Consider the following 14,442-nt stretch of genomic DNA (forward strand, 5'->3'; position numbering starts at 1 on the left):
TCGTCTATTTTGGACTATGCTATTGCAGACTATGGCCTGTTTCCCCATATTCAGGACCTTAAGATTATATCTACGTCACTCAGCGATCATAGTATATTGTTTTTAACAATGTCTTTAAATTCTTTGAATACTGCGTCTTGGTCGCTTAATGGCAACGAGGCTACCTTCCACGCCTCTTCTGGAAGGTGCTTCTGGAACTCTACCGCCATTAATGGGGTGCAGGACCTTTTGGCCGATACCCTAATGGTAATAAACGAGTGGAATGGCAGCGAATTAGTTTATTTTGAAGAATTCATGCGAAAGATTTTATTGTACGCAAAAAAAACTGTTCCCCCTAGGAAAGGAGAAGTAGTCCCCAATATATTGCATACTCTGAATAGGGAATTAAATAAACTAGTTCGCGAACAGTATTTAGAAAGAGTCCTGGAACGTGGGAAAGAAATTGCTAGGTTAAAAAGAAAGAGAAGCAGACTCAAGCAAAAAATTAAAAAGGAAAGGGAGGATGAAGTTTGGATTAAACTGAGGGAATCTGCTGTACATGGTAATATTAAAGACTTTTGGGCAATAATCGGGAAGGGGTGTGGTACGCGCCATAGCCCCACCCCCATTCCTATACCAGAAGAGGTATGGTCCTCTCATATACGAGAGCTCTATGCAGGGAATGGGACTACAGGTAGTGATAACTCCATATATGCCGCCCCTGAAGACCTTGTATTCCATCCCTCAGAGAAAGAAATCGAGATGGCTATAAAAAATATGCGGCCCTCTGGGGCCATGGGACCGGACGAACTCCCTATGACGGTCCTCAAACAAGATCCCTTAAGTTGGAGTAAAATTTTGTACCCCTTGTTTAAGGCGTGCCATCTCTCCAAAATTGTTCCTGCTTCCTGGAGAGGAAGTATTTTGGTCCCCATCTTTAAGAAGGGTACAAGGGATAGCCCTAGTAATTACCGCCTGATTGCACTCCTCGACTCCATCGGAAAGGTCTTTGCGAAATGCCTCCTTAGGTCCCTTTCCGATTGGGTCGAGGAAGGCAATATTCTGCCGTTTGAACAGACCGGTTTCCGTAGGGATCATGGGACACTAGATAATCTCACTGCCCTTCAGGTGATTACAGATAAATATGTCCATGTGAGAGGAGGAGTGGTGTATGCCGCCTTTATTGATTTCTCCACAGCGTTCGATAAAGTAGATCGTGGAACGCTGTGGAGAAAACTGGCGACGCTTGGTGTCCCTACCCCCCTGTTGGAACTGATTCGGGCTCTGCATACTGAGACCTGGTGCAGGGTCCTAATGGGGGGCGAAAGGGGGCTTTCGGCCAAAATACCATCTCAGAATGGCCTTAAACAAGGCTGCTTATTGGCTCCCCTTTTGTTCTCCTTATATACGGCTGATCTCCCTGCTGCCGAGTCTGCTAGTGAGGGGATTGCCCCGATGGTAGGAGGGACTCCAATATCCTGCCTGATGTATGCCGATGATGTTCTTATTCTTGACTTGACTCCAATCGGTCTTGCAAATCGACTACAGGCTCTCCAGGCCTTTGCTGGTGATCAGCACATGAAGATTAATATTACCAAAAGTAAAGTGATGTGTATAGCTGGTAAGAAGAAGTGCCGCTCTACAAATTTCGGTTGGGCGATTGGGGGGCACAGATTGGAGGTTGTAACCTCCTATATTTTCTTGGGAAAAATATTTTCGGCCAATATGAGTGAGAAACTCCATATAGAGCACTGCTCCCGCAAAGCTCTTGCCCATGGCAATGGGTTAAAGTCCCTATACCAGGCAACGGGGAGAAGGCATTTTTCCAGTCTTCTAGAAGTTTTTAGAGCAAAAATCCCCGCAACTATCTTGTATGGTATTGAATTAATAGAGGTGAAAAACTGGGACTTTTGCCATAAGATTGAGGGGAAACTCTTAAGATCCCTCTCTACTCTAAACAATGCTTGCCCACTAGCCGCTTGTAGGCTGGACTTTGGTCTCAGGAGTACCTGGGTTCAGGGTCTATGCGCCCTAATAAGATGGGTGGCCAGTTTGGCTAGAGCGGGAGATGGCACCTTGCGAGTTCTCCTCAAAAATGAACTATTGGGCAATTTTAAAGAGTTTTCTAAACTCGTAAGCAACTTTAGAAGGGCTGTAACGATACTTAAACTTGATGAGAGTGTTCTATTCTCCTACTCCCTCACGCAGTTAAAACATGTCCTTAAGGAGGCTTCGTGGGAGTTTTGTTTCCTTTCTGATAAAAAGTCAGTTGGTGACAAAAGGAACGTGGATCCTCTCATCTCTTCCTATAGGTTGAAGCTGCCACAACCCTATGCCCTATGGAATCTACCGCATGGGATACGTAGATTTTGGTTTTTGCTACGCTATGATTTAATTCCACTAAATCTACTGTTATCCAAATGGCATGGCACTTCTGCTATCTGCAATTTATGTAAACTGAACACCCAGGACTGTATGCATGTACTATTGATTTGTCCTATGCTACGTAATTTGCGCAATCGATGGCTAAAAGTAATTTGTCTCCGCCTTAGCATTGTCACTTTAAAGGATTTTCTTCATGCACTTTATTGCCCTCCGAACGAAATGTTCTGTTCCTATATTTTTAACTTTTTTAAAGGATTTTTAGCTATTTATTAATATGCAACTGGAGATATCTTGTCTGTCCGGCCTTGCTAGATTGATTTGCTGGTGTATATCTATTAGGGATTGATTTTTGTTCTTCAAACTTTTGGATCTTTTGTGTATTTGCGGTTGTGTATTGTATATGTTTATGTGGCCCTCTTTGAGAGCCAAAACATAATAAATAAATTTGAATTTAAATTTGAATTTGTTCCGACGGGTATGTATGCTGATGTTTTTCAGTTAAGGTAAGGCATTTTGTTTATTTTGCTAATCTTATATTTATTTCTTTGTTTTTCAGGTCCAATGTGGCCCGTGGCGTCTCCGTGCAGCTGTGTGCACTGCTGTGCACGAAGTGGTTCAGACAGGTATGTATGCTGCTGTTTTTCAGTTAAGGTAAGGCATTTGGTTTATTTTGCTAATCTTATGTTTATTTCTTTGTTTTTCAGGTCCAATATGGCCCGTGGCGTCTCCGTGCAGCTGTGTGCACTGCTGTGCACGAAGTGGTTCAGACAGGTATGTATGCTGCTGTTTTGCTGTTGGAGGTAAGGCATTTTGTTTATTTTGCTAATCTTATGTTTATTTCTTTGTTTTTCAGGTCCAATATGGCCCGTGGCGTCTCCGTGCAGCTGCGTGCACCGTTGTGCACGAACTGGTTCCGATATGCTGCTCTTTTGATGTTCGAGGTAATCTATCTTTTTGATTTTGCTAATCTTAGGTTTTTTTCTCTCTTTTCTAGATACAATATGGCCCGTGGCGTCTCCGTGCAGCTGTGTGCACTGCTGTGCACGAAGTGGTTCAGACAGGTATGTATGCTGCTGTTTTGCTGTTGGAGGTAAGGCATTTTGTTTATTTTGCTAATCTTATGTTTATTTCTTTGTTTTTCAGGTCCAATATGGCCCGTGGCGTCTCCGTGCAGCTGTGTGCACTGCTGTGCACGAAGTGGTTCAGACGGGTATGTATGCTGCTGTTTTGCTGTTAGAGGTAAGGCATTTTGTTTATTTTGCTAATCTTATGTTTATTTCTATCACTCACTACTGCACTCTCTCCTCAGCCTCTTACTGCACCATCCCTTCACTCTCTCCTCAGCTCCACTATATCCTCTCTTCACTGTTGCACTCTCCTCAGTCTCTCACTGCACCATCCTTTAACTGCTGCACTCTCTCCTCAGCCTCTCCCTGCACCATCCTTTCACTGATGCACTCTCTCCTCAGCCTCTCCCTGCACCGGCCCTTCACTGATGCACTCTCTCCTCAGCCTCTCCCTGCACCGTCCCTTTATTGCTGCACTCTCTCCTTAGCCTCTCCTTGCACCGTCCCTTCACTGCTGCACTCTCCTCAGACTCTCACTGCACCGTCACCTCACTGCTGCACTCACTCCCTATCCCCACTGCACCGTCCCTTCACTGCTGCACTCTCCTCAGCCTCTCACTGCATTATCCCTACACTGCTACACTCTCTCCTCAGTCCCACTGCACCGTCCCTTCACTGCTGCACTCTCTGCTCAGCCTCCCACTGCACCGGCCTTTACTGCTGCACTCTGCTCAGCCCCCACTGCACCGTCCTTTTACTGCTGCACTCTGTTTAGCCCCCCATTGCATCGTCCCTTCACTGCTGCACTTTCCTCAGCCTCTCACTGCACCATCCCTTCACTGATGCACTCTGTTCAGCCCCCCATTGCATCGTCCCTTCACTGCTGCACTCTCCTCAACCTCTCACTGCACTATCCCTTCACTGCTGCACTCTCTTCAGTCTCTCACTGCACCATCCCTTCACTGCTGCACTCTCTCCACAGCCTCTCCCTGCACTGTCCCTTCACTGATGCACTCTCTGCTCAGCCCCCCATTGCATCATCCCTTCATTGCTGCACTCTCCTCAGCCTCTCCCTGCACCATCCCTTCACTGATGCACTCTCTTCAGTCTCTCACTGCACCACCCCTTCACTGCTGCACTCTCTCCTCAGCCTCTCCCTGCACCGTCCCTTCACTGATGCACTGCTCAGCCTCTCCCTGCACCATCCTTTCACTGATGCACTCTCTCCTCAGCCTCTCCCTGCACCGGCCCTTCACTGATGCACTCTCTCCTCAGCCTCTCCCTGCACCGTCCCTTTATTGCTGCACTCTCTCCTTAGCCTCTCCTTGCACCGCCCCTTCACTGCTGCACTCTCCTCAGCCTCTCACTGCACCGTCACCTCACTGCTGCACTCACTCCTCATCCCCACTGCACCGTCCCTTCACTGCTGCACTCTCCTCAGCCTCTCACTGCATTATCCCTTCACTGCTACACTCTCTCCTCAGTCCCACTGCACCGTCCCTTCACTGCTGCACTCTCTGCTCAGCCCCCCACTGCACCGTCCTTTTACTGCTGCACTCTGTTCAGCCCCCCATTGCATCGTCCCTTCACTGCTGCACTTTCCTCAGCCTCTCACTGCACCATCCCATCACTGATGCACTCTGTTCAGCCCCCCCATTGCATCGTCCCTGCACTGCTGCACTTTCCTCAGCCTCTCACTGCACCATCCCTTCACTGCTGCACTCTCCTCAACCTCTCACTGCACTATCCCTTCACTGCTGCACTCTCTTCAGTCTCTCACTGCACCATCCCTTCACTGCTGCACTCTCTCCACAGCCTCTCCCTGCACCGTCCCTTCACTGCTGCACTCTCTGCTCAGCCTCTCCCTGCACTGTCCCTTTACTGATGCACTCTCTGCTCAGCCTCTCCCTGCACCATCCCTTCACTGATGCACTCTCTTCAGTCTCTCACTGCACCATCCCTTCACTGCTGCACTCTCTCCTCAGCCTCTCCCTGCACCGTCCCTTCACTGATGCACTCTCTCCACAGCCTCTCCCTGCACCGTCCCTTCACTGCTGCACTCTCCTCAGCCTCTCCCTGCACCGTCTTTTCACTGCTGCACTCTGCTCAGCCTCTCCCTGCACTGTCCCTTCACTGATGCACTCTCTCCTCAGCCTCTCCCTGCACTGTCCCTGCACTGTCCCTTCACTGCTGCACTCTCCTCAGCCTCTCCTTGCACCGTCCCTTCACTGATGCACTCTCTGCTCAGCCCCCATTGCATCGTCCCTTCACTGCTGCACTCTCTCCAGCCTCTCCCTGCACCATCCCTTCACTGACGCACTCTCTGCTCAGCCCCCCATTACATCGTCCCTTCATTGCTGCACTCTCTGCTCAGCCCCCCCATCCAGGCTGCAGCCGTCACTCCTCCACTGCACCATAACTCACTGCAGCACTCTCTCCTCAGCCTCTTACGGTACCTTCCCTTCACTGATGCACTCTCCTCAGCCTCTCACTGATGCACCATCCCTTCACTCTCTCCTCAGCTCCACTATACCGTCCCTTCACTGTTGCACTCTGCACCCTCCCTTCACTGCTGCACTCTCTGCTCAGCCTCTCCCTGCACCGTCCATTCACTGATGCACTCTCTGCTCAGCCTCCCATTGCATCGTCCCTTTACTGCTGCACTCTCCTCAGCCTCTCCCACACTGTCCCTTCACTCATGCACTCTGCTCAGCCCCCCCATTGCATCGTCCCTTCACTGCTGCACTCTCCTCAGCCTCTCCCTTCACCGTCCCTTCACTGCTGCACTCTCCTCAGTCTCTCACTGCACCATCCCTTCACTCTCTCCTCAGCTCCACTATACCGTCTCTTCACTGTTGCACTCTCCTCAGTCTCTCACTGCACCATCCTTTCACTGCTACACTTTCTCCTCAGCCTCTCCCTGCACCATTCCTTTATTGCTGCACTTTCTCCTTAGCCTCTCCTTGCACCGTCCCTTCACTGCTGCAATCTCCACAGCCTCTCCTTGCACCGTCCCTTCAGTGATGCACTCTCTGCTCAGCCCCCCATTGCATCGTCCCTTCACTGCTGCACTCTCCTCAGCCTCTCCCTGCACCATCCCTCCACTGACGCACTCTCTGCTCAGCCCCCCATTGCATTGTCCCTTCATTGCTGCACTCTCTGCTCAGCCCCGCCCCCCATCCAGCCTGCAGCCCTCACTCCTCCACTGCACCATCACTCACTGCTGCACTCTCTCCTCAGCCTCTTACGGTACCGTCCCTTCACTCTCTCCTCAGCTCCACTATACCGTCCCTTCAAAGTCTCTCTCTTACTACCTCACTCTCACTACCCCACTCTCTCTTTCACTAACTCACTATCTCTCTCACTACCTCACTATCTCTCACACTACTACACTATCTCTCATTCACTCTCTCTCTACCTCAATCTCTACCTCACTACTCAACTTTCTCTTTCTCACAGCATCACAATATCACTACCACAGTAACTATCTCTCTAACACACTACTTCACAACTTCACTCTCTCTATCTCACTACCTCACCCTCTCTACATCACTACCTCACTCTATCTATTACTATCTCACTATCTCACTGCCTCACTATATCATGACACTCTCAAAAATTCACTACAACACTCTCTCACTACCTCACAACTTCACTCTCTCTCTCTCTCTCTCTCTCTCTAGCTCACTGCTTCACTCTCTCTCTATCTCACTACCTCACATTCTCTCTATATACTACCTCACTCTATTTCTATCTCACTATCTCTCTCTCACTATGTCACGACACTCTCTCTAAAGTTCACTACATCACTCTCTCACTACCACACAACTTCACTCTCTCTCTAGCTCACTACTTCACAACATCTCTCTGTTTCTATCTCAATACAGCACAACAACTCTCATCCTCACTACCTCATTCTTTCACTACCTCACTCTCTCTCACTACCTCACTCTATATCTACTTCACTCTCCCACAAAACAAAAATAAATACATCACTACTCAAATTATATCTATAACACCATCTCACTCTCTCTCTCACTAACTCTCTCCATAACATCACTCTATCTATTTCCATATCACTCTCACTACCTAACTATAACACAAGTCACTCTCTCAAAAAATAACTACAAAACTCTCTCGCTGACTCACTCTCTATCTCACTAGCTCACAAGTTCACTCTCTCTCTCCAACTCACTACGCCACTCTCTATCTCACTAACTCACTCTCTCTCTTTCTATCTCACTAAGTCACTTTCACTCTCTCTTACACTACCTCAGTCCTTCTCTATCTCACTATGTCACAACATCACTCATTGTTTCTATCTCACTACCACCAAAAATCACTCTCCATCACTAACTCACTCTTTCACTACCTCACTCTCTCTGTCTCACTCTATCTACCTCACTCTCTCTCTCACTACCTCACTCTCTGTCTCTGTTTTCTTTCAGAGGTAAGCCATTTTTTTTTGCTAATCTTATGTTTATTCTCTCTTTTCTAGGTTCAACATGGCCCGTGGCGATTCCCTTCAGCGATGTGCACCACTGTGCACGGAGTTGTTCAGACAGGTATGTATGTTGATTTTAGTTTATGTTAGAGGTAAGGCATATTTTTATTTTTACACTGCACTGTCCTTTTACTGCTGCACTCTCTCCTCAGCCTCTCCCTGCGCCATCGCTTCACTGCTGCACTCTCTGCTCAGCCCCCCCATCCAGGCTGCAGCCCTCACTCCTCCACTGCACCATCACTCACTGCTGCACTCTCTCCTCAGCCTCTCACGGTACCATCGCTTCACTGATACACTCTCCTCAGCCTCTTACTGCACCATCCCTTCACTCTCTCCTCAGCTCCACTATACCGTCTCTTCCCTGTTGCACTCTCCTCAGTCTCTCACTGCACCATCCTTTCACTGCTGCACTCTCTCCTCAGCCTCTCCCTGCACCATCCTTTCACTGATGCACTCTCTCCTCAGCCTCTCCCTGCACTGTCCCTTCACTGATGCACTCTCCTCAGCCTCTCCCTGCACCGTCCCTTCACGTTATGATTTCTGTGTGGGGTCAGGTATCCGCCCCCTCCTCCCATTGGCTAGCTCCATAAATGGAGGCTAGCCATTGGGAGAGGGCTCTGTCCGTCAATCTCGGACCAGATTCGGGGGCGTTCCCGAGAATTTTTGGCTTTTGGCTACGTCAGCCGAAAGCCTCTTCTCGTCAACGCCCCCGAATCTGGTCCGGGATTGAGGGCACCCGCCTTCCTGCTCCTGTCTCACGCGGCGCCCGGGCCGTCACGTCCTGCTTCCAAAGGCGGAGGGTTTGTTACGGGCAAATTTGCGATGGCGCTTTAATCATGGCGCATGCAGCGCTGCCTCCTTCTGCTTCCCGCACTGGTCCGGGCTGCTGCGTGCAGTCAAAATCTAATGGACCAGCACCGCGCCTAATTCAGTTACAGCTGAGCTGCACGTCACACAGTGATCCGCGATTGCAGCGGCCGGTGGTCGGAACACATCGCAAAGAAAGAAAGAAAGAAAGCGGTAACTGTGTCTTACCCTAATGGATTACTAGTAAACTGTGCCCCTCCTAACTTAAAAATTGTTGCTTCTTATAACCCTAACTGCTGCCTTTGTCGGTGCTGCTCCATTGCGGGGTTTAGCGGGTAGAGTCTTCGGGATGTCTGAGGGCGTCAGGATGCCAGAAAGAAGTCTGCACATAAAATGCGTGCTGTTGGTTCAACTAAGGGGTGAGAGGGTACAGTGTGCCCTGGTACATGTGCCCTGTTACAGCTGAAGTTACTCTCTGACTTAAGTGACATTAAGCCCACAAACTCCTGTTGAGACGGTCGGGGTCACAGTACTGATGGATTCTGTGACTATGAGTGGTGCCGCTGCCCGTCCAATTATTTTCTGTGCCAGTGGTGTCGCCAAAGTCTGTCAGCAAAGCCTCTGTGATAGCCGGTGGGTCATGTTGATGTGTGCCGATGCCTGCGGGGTTGGGCAGGTAGCGGCGCGCCAACAGGGGCGGCCGCTCGGGGTTAATGATTTCAATAGTGTTAAAGTGCAGTTCGATTGTGATATTTACAGTTTTGTTAACAAGACGCTGTACACATTTGCGTAAAGTCTTATTTATTCAGCCTATACCTATTCTGAAGTTACTCTCTGACTTAAGTGACATTAAGCCCACAAATGCTGTTGAGACGGTCGGGGTCACAGTACTGATGGATTCTGTGACTATGAGTGGTGCCGCTGCCCGTCCAATTATTTTCTGTGCCAGTGGTGGCGCCAAAGTCTGTCAGCAAAGCCTCTGTGATAGCCGGTGGGTCATGTTGATGTGTGCCGATGCCTGCGGGGTTGGGCAGGTAGCGGCGCGCCAACAGGGGCGGCCGCTCGGGGTTAATGATTTCAATAGTGTTAAAGTGCAGTTCGATTGTGATATTTACAGTTTTGTTAACAAGACGCTGTACTCATTTGCGTAAAGTCTTATTTATTCAGCCTATACCTATTTCCCTCATTTTCATTGCTTGATTTTGCGCGTGAGAAAGTGTCGCTCGTAGTCATTAAATGTCACTCATAATTAAAGTACAATTCTGAAAATGTCACACAGAGCAATCTGAAACCTTGGTAGCTATGTGGGTGGAAGGATGAGTAGGTGGATGGATGAGTAGGTGGAAGGATGAGTGGGTGGATGGATGAGTAGGTGGAAGGATGAGCGGATGGATGCGTGGGTGGAAGGATGAGCGGATAGATGATTGAGAGGATGGATAAGCGGGTGGAAGGATGAGCAGATTGATGAGTGGGCGGATGGATGTGTGAGCGGATGGATGAGTAGGTGGAAGGATGAGTGGATGGATGAGTAGGTGGAAGGATGAGCGGATGGATGAGGTGGTGGAAGGATGAGCGGATGGATGAGTAGGTGAAAGGATGAGCGGATGGATGAGTGGGCGAATGGATGAGTGGGCGAATGGATGAGTGGGCGGATGGATGAGTGGGCGGATGGATGAGTGGGCGGATGGATGAGTGGGCGGATGGATGAGTGGGCGGATGGATGAGTGAGCGGATGGATGAGTAGGTGGAAGGATGAGCGGATGGATGAGTGGGTGAATGGATGGATGAGTAGGTGGAAGGATGAGTGGATGGATGAGTAGGTGGAAGGATGAGCGGGCGGATGGGTGGGTGGAAGGATGAGCAGATTGATGAGTGGGCGGATGGATGTGTGAGCGGATGGATGAATAGGTGGAAGGATGAGTGGATGGATGAGTAGGTGGGCAGCTGGAGGGAGGGACGAGGGAGCGGATGTATGATGAGGTCGGCGGGCGCCTGCTTTGATAGATGAGTGGGTACCGGAATGGACAAGTGGGCAGCTGGGTGGGTGAATGAAGAGATTGGCAAGCCCATGCGTAGATAGATGAGCGGGTGGATCAGTGGCTGGGTGTTCAGATGGGTTAGATGAGTGGTTGAATTTGCTATTGTAAATGACAATGCCATTTATGTTAAAAAAAACATAAATAAAAATAATGTCAAGAGCAATGCCAATAGCTCTAACTTTAACAAAGGCAAAACCATTGCATTGTAAATGCTTGTTACTACTATGATCTCCACAATAGCACTTCCTAGACTTTTCCCTTCTATATCCCTCCTTTCAATCTTCAAAAACTTAATCTAACAAATATGATCTCCCAAACAACACTGTCTAGACACTTCCCTCCTACATCCCTCTTATATCCTATTCAATCAAACTGACAGACTCAATGTCCACTGCTTTAATTAACAACTTATATTTCCCTATACTAATCCACTTCTAATACTCTGGGTTCTGGAGTGGTGTGCTACTTGAAAAAAAAAGTGCTTCAATGCCGCATCATGGGTAGTAATCGTAATATAAACAGAATTACAATTAATTATGGCTGTAAGGTTGTATGCTATTGCGCCCTTCTCAGGAATGTGTGTAGTGTATGTTACCAAATTATGGAAGGCTGTCCATAGGCCTGGCAAATGGTGTCTTTTCAATGGCAAATGCATACCTGTCAACCTCTTGATTTACAATTTTTAGTCAAGTATAAGGTGAATAGAAAATTGGCCATAGTTGTAGTGTGTTGAATTAATTCAGGTCCTGAAACCTTATAGTACGCTGTCACAATGACTGGATGATGTCATCAGTGATGTCATCACTGATGTTCTTTAACAAGTCATGAGTCATATAAAAGGTGAGGTAGCAAGCAGTGCATGGTGAAGTGCAAGGTATAGTTAGCTCAGTAAAATATAACTTGTAAATGTCGGTGTTTTTTGGTTTTTCAAACATTAGTTCTATATCAGTTCAGCGCCTAACTAAAATATCACTTTAACCTTTGTTTTTTTCAGTGAATTTCATACACACAATACCATGGTACCATCTGGGTGAAGCTTGAGCAGTGCCTGCAATGGAAGTACTGCAGGAGGGCAACTCTGACTCCCAGAGTGTACCATGACACCCAGGCCAATTTTTTGTTTTTTGGGATTCTTGTGTGTCCCCATAAGGGTCTGGAGAAAGGGTGTTCATAACTCATGCTGTTATGCCTCATTTCCATACTTTTTTCAGATCACACGGAGTAAGTTCCCAAGTGCTGTAATAGTGGCTGCAATATTTTCTTCTCCTCTCTAATTCTGTTCATGCTTACTATTTTGTTGAGAGATCTTCTGATCCAACCAGTCTTCTTCTGGCTTCTCATGAGACTTTTGTTTGCATGAAATGTAAACTCATGTGAAAAATGGCAGGTGATATACATGGTGACAACATTCCACCCTAGAATCATAATTCTGCTAACTTTTTTAATGGGATTTCAGAAAATGACAAGAAATGCACAATTTTGAGCACTGCTAATATTAAGGGCATAGCTTCTGCCATGTGATCGACCCTGACCGGTTCTGTGGAAATGCTAATTCTACAACTAATGCTTTTTCTAATGATTACTCTTGGTTAGTCATGAAATACAGTGAGATCCTACCATCAAAAAAGCAATGCTTACAAAAAAGCTGTATGTTATAAGCAATATGTCATGATACACTTAAACAATGAAGGGCTCCATGTTACCTCATCAAACCAAACTGATGAGATGAATTAGTGCTTGTGCACAGAAGAACTGTGTACATGTACTAATTCACTAAATCAATTTGCAGTTTGCAAGATGCTCTGCTTGTGCTCAATTTGACTCTCACACAAAGCTTGTGTACCGGTACATGACAAGAGATTTGGCATGTGTAGATTCGAGGGTATCCTTATTAACCCACAGAGTTTTTGGAGTTACCCGCACTCCGCATTACGTGGAGCTCGGGGAGTTCTGAAAAACTCTGCTTCGCGCAGCGGAGCAGAGTTTTATTCCTCGCTCGCCTTCACCAACATCAAGTTGGCGAGCGCGAGCAAGGGAAATCCACCCCCCGGCGAGATATTTTCTCGTTCGCGATCGCCAACATCAAGTTGGCGAGCGCAAGTGTGGAAAATAAACCTCCCGACTAGATTTCTCAAAGCAGGGGGTCAGGTTTCTCATTGCGAGTGGTCGCGCATGCTCGCAACCGCTTGTGTTGAGAAATTGCCCGTTCGCGTTGAGAAAGCTGCCACTCAAGTTAAAATCTACTCGAGCAGCAGGAAAGGTAAGTTTGCACTGTGCATGGTGCTGTTTGCAATGATTGTACAGTGCGGACAAGCATCCGGTACTATGCAATCACAGCGAATTGCATTTTTCTACCGTACTCCGCCACTTGCGGAGCTCCGCGTAGTGCAATGGAGTTTTTTTTGCACTCTCTGTAGCTCCGCATAGTGCAACTCTGCGAACTCCACCCCGGGTTAATCCTAATTCACGAAGGGATAGGTTAAAATGTGTGCATGTTGCATCCCCCCTTTATCTCGGGCAGTCCTGACCTAGTGCAGAGCTACTTCTGGGGGACTCCTTTGTATATTGCTAACCCTGAATGTTACTGTTCTTGTAGTACATGAGTGGCGGTGTACAGACTTGCATTCCAACATTTAACAGGGAAATAGAAATGTAAGCATTGGCCTGTACTACTTCTGTACATTATATGTAGGCGGGGACAACATTTTTATTACGATGGTGTAATCGAAGTAATTTGAGTAATTCTGTGATACTTTGATATGGCATTACTGATAATAACGCGATTATGCCTGCTCGTGTCATTAAGAATAATTTGGGGAAAACAGTTCTACTGCAAGAGCACCTTTAACTACCTTGAGTAACTGCTTGCTTTTGTGTTCTGCTAAATTTAGAGCTTTTTCTTAACGTAAAATTCATCCTCATGTCCATTGTGGATGTGAGGGTGCATTTTGCACTAAGAAATTAAAGCTAGATGCCAGGAGTAAGTTGGGGGGAAATTCTACACACAGTAAATTTAGCCTTATTTCTTAGCACAAAATACCTTCTCGCACCCATTTTGGACATGAGTGGAGCATTTTGTGATACGAAAATAGTGCTAAATGCCAGTGATAAGTTGGGTGAAAATCCTACCCCAAACGCACGCAGAGCGGCTGCCCACACTTGTTTTATGTTCTGTTCCATTTAGCTCTATGTCTTAGCTCAAAATGCATTCTCACCCCATTTTGATGCAAGGGACATTTTGATTTTAGGTAATTCCACCTGATTATGCTATATTGCATAGCCTAAACCATGCCCACCCCAAATTATAGATCCATAACATTTCCAGTTAAAATTCCTGCACCTGATTCAGAGTTTAAAGGGTGACGCCCTAAATTTGTAGCAGATTATACATATTTATCACACATGACATGGGAGTACTCGCAGAGCGACAAATTCAAAGGGTATGTTAGAGGCTAGTTCAGATGAATGTAAAATAAAGCAATTAACCAGTTAACTAGGCCTACTGTAGAACGGAAAAAATAAATTATTACTACTGGGCAGGCTTCTCACACTGGACTATGGGGGTTATTTACATTTTGGCGGATGCATAGCATCTGCCAAAAATTGGCGGATGTCCCCTCTGCCGTATTTAGAGTCCATACATGGTATATAAACCAAATGG

This window comes from Lissotriton vulgaris, chromosome 10 (assembly GCF_964263255.1).
Source record: "Lissotriton vulgaris chromosome 10, aLisVul1.2, whole genome shotgun sequence".
Classification (NCBI taxonomy): domain Eukaryota; kingdom Metazoa; phylum Chordata; class Amphibia; order Caudata; family Salamandridae; genus Lissotriton; species Lissotriton vulgaris.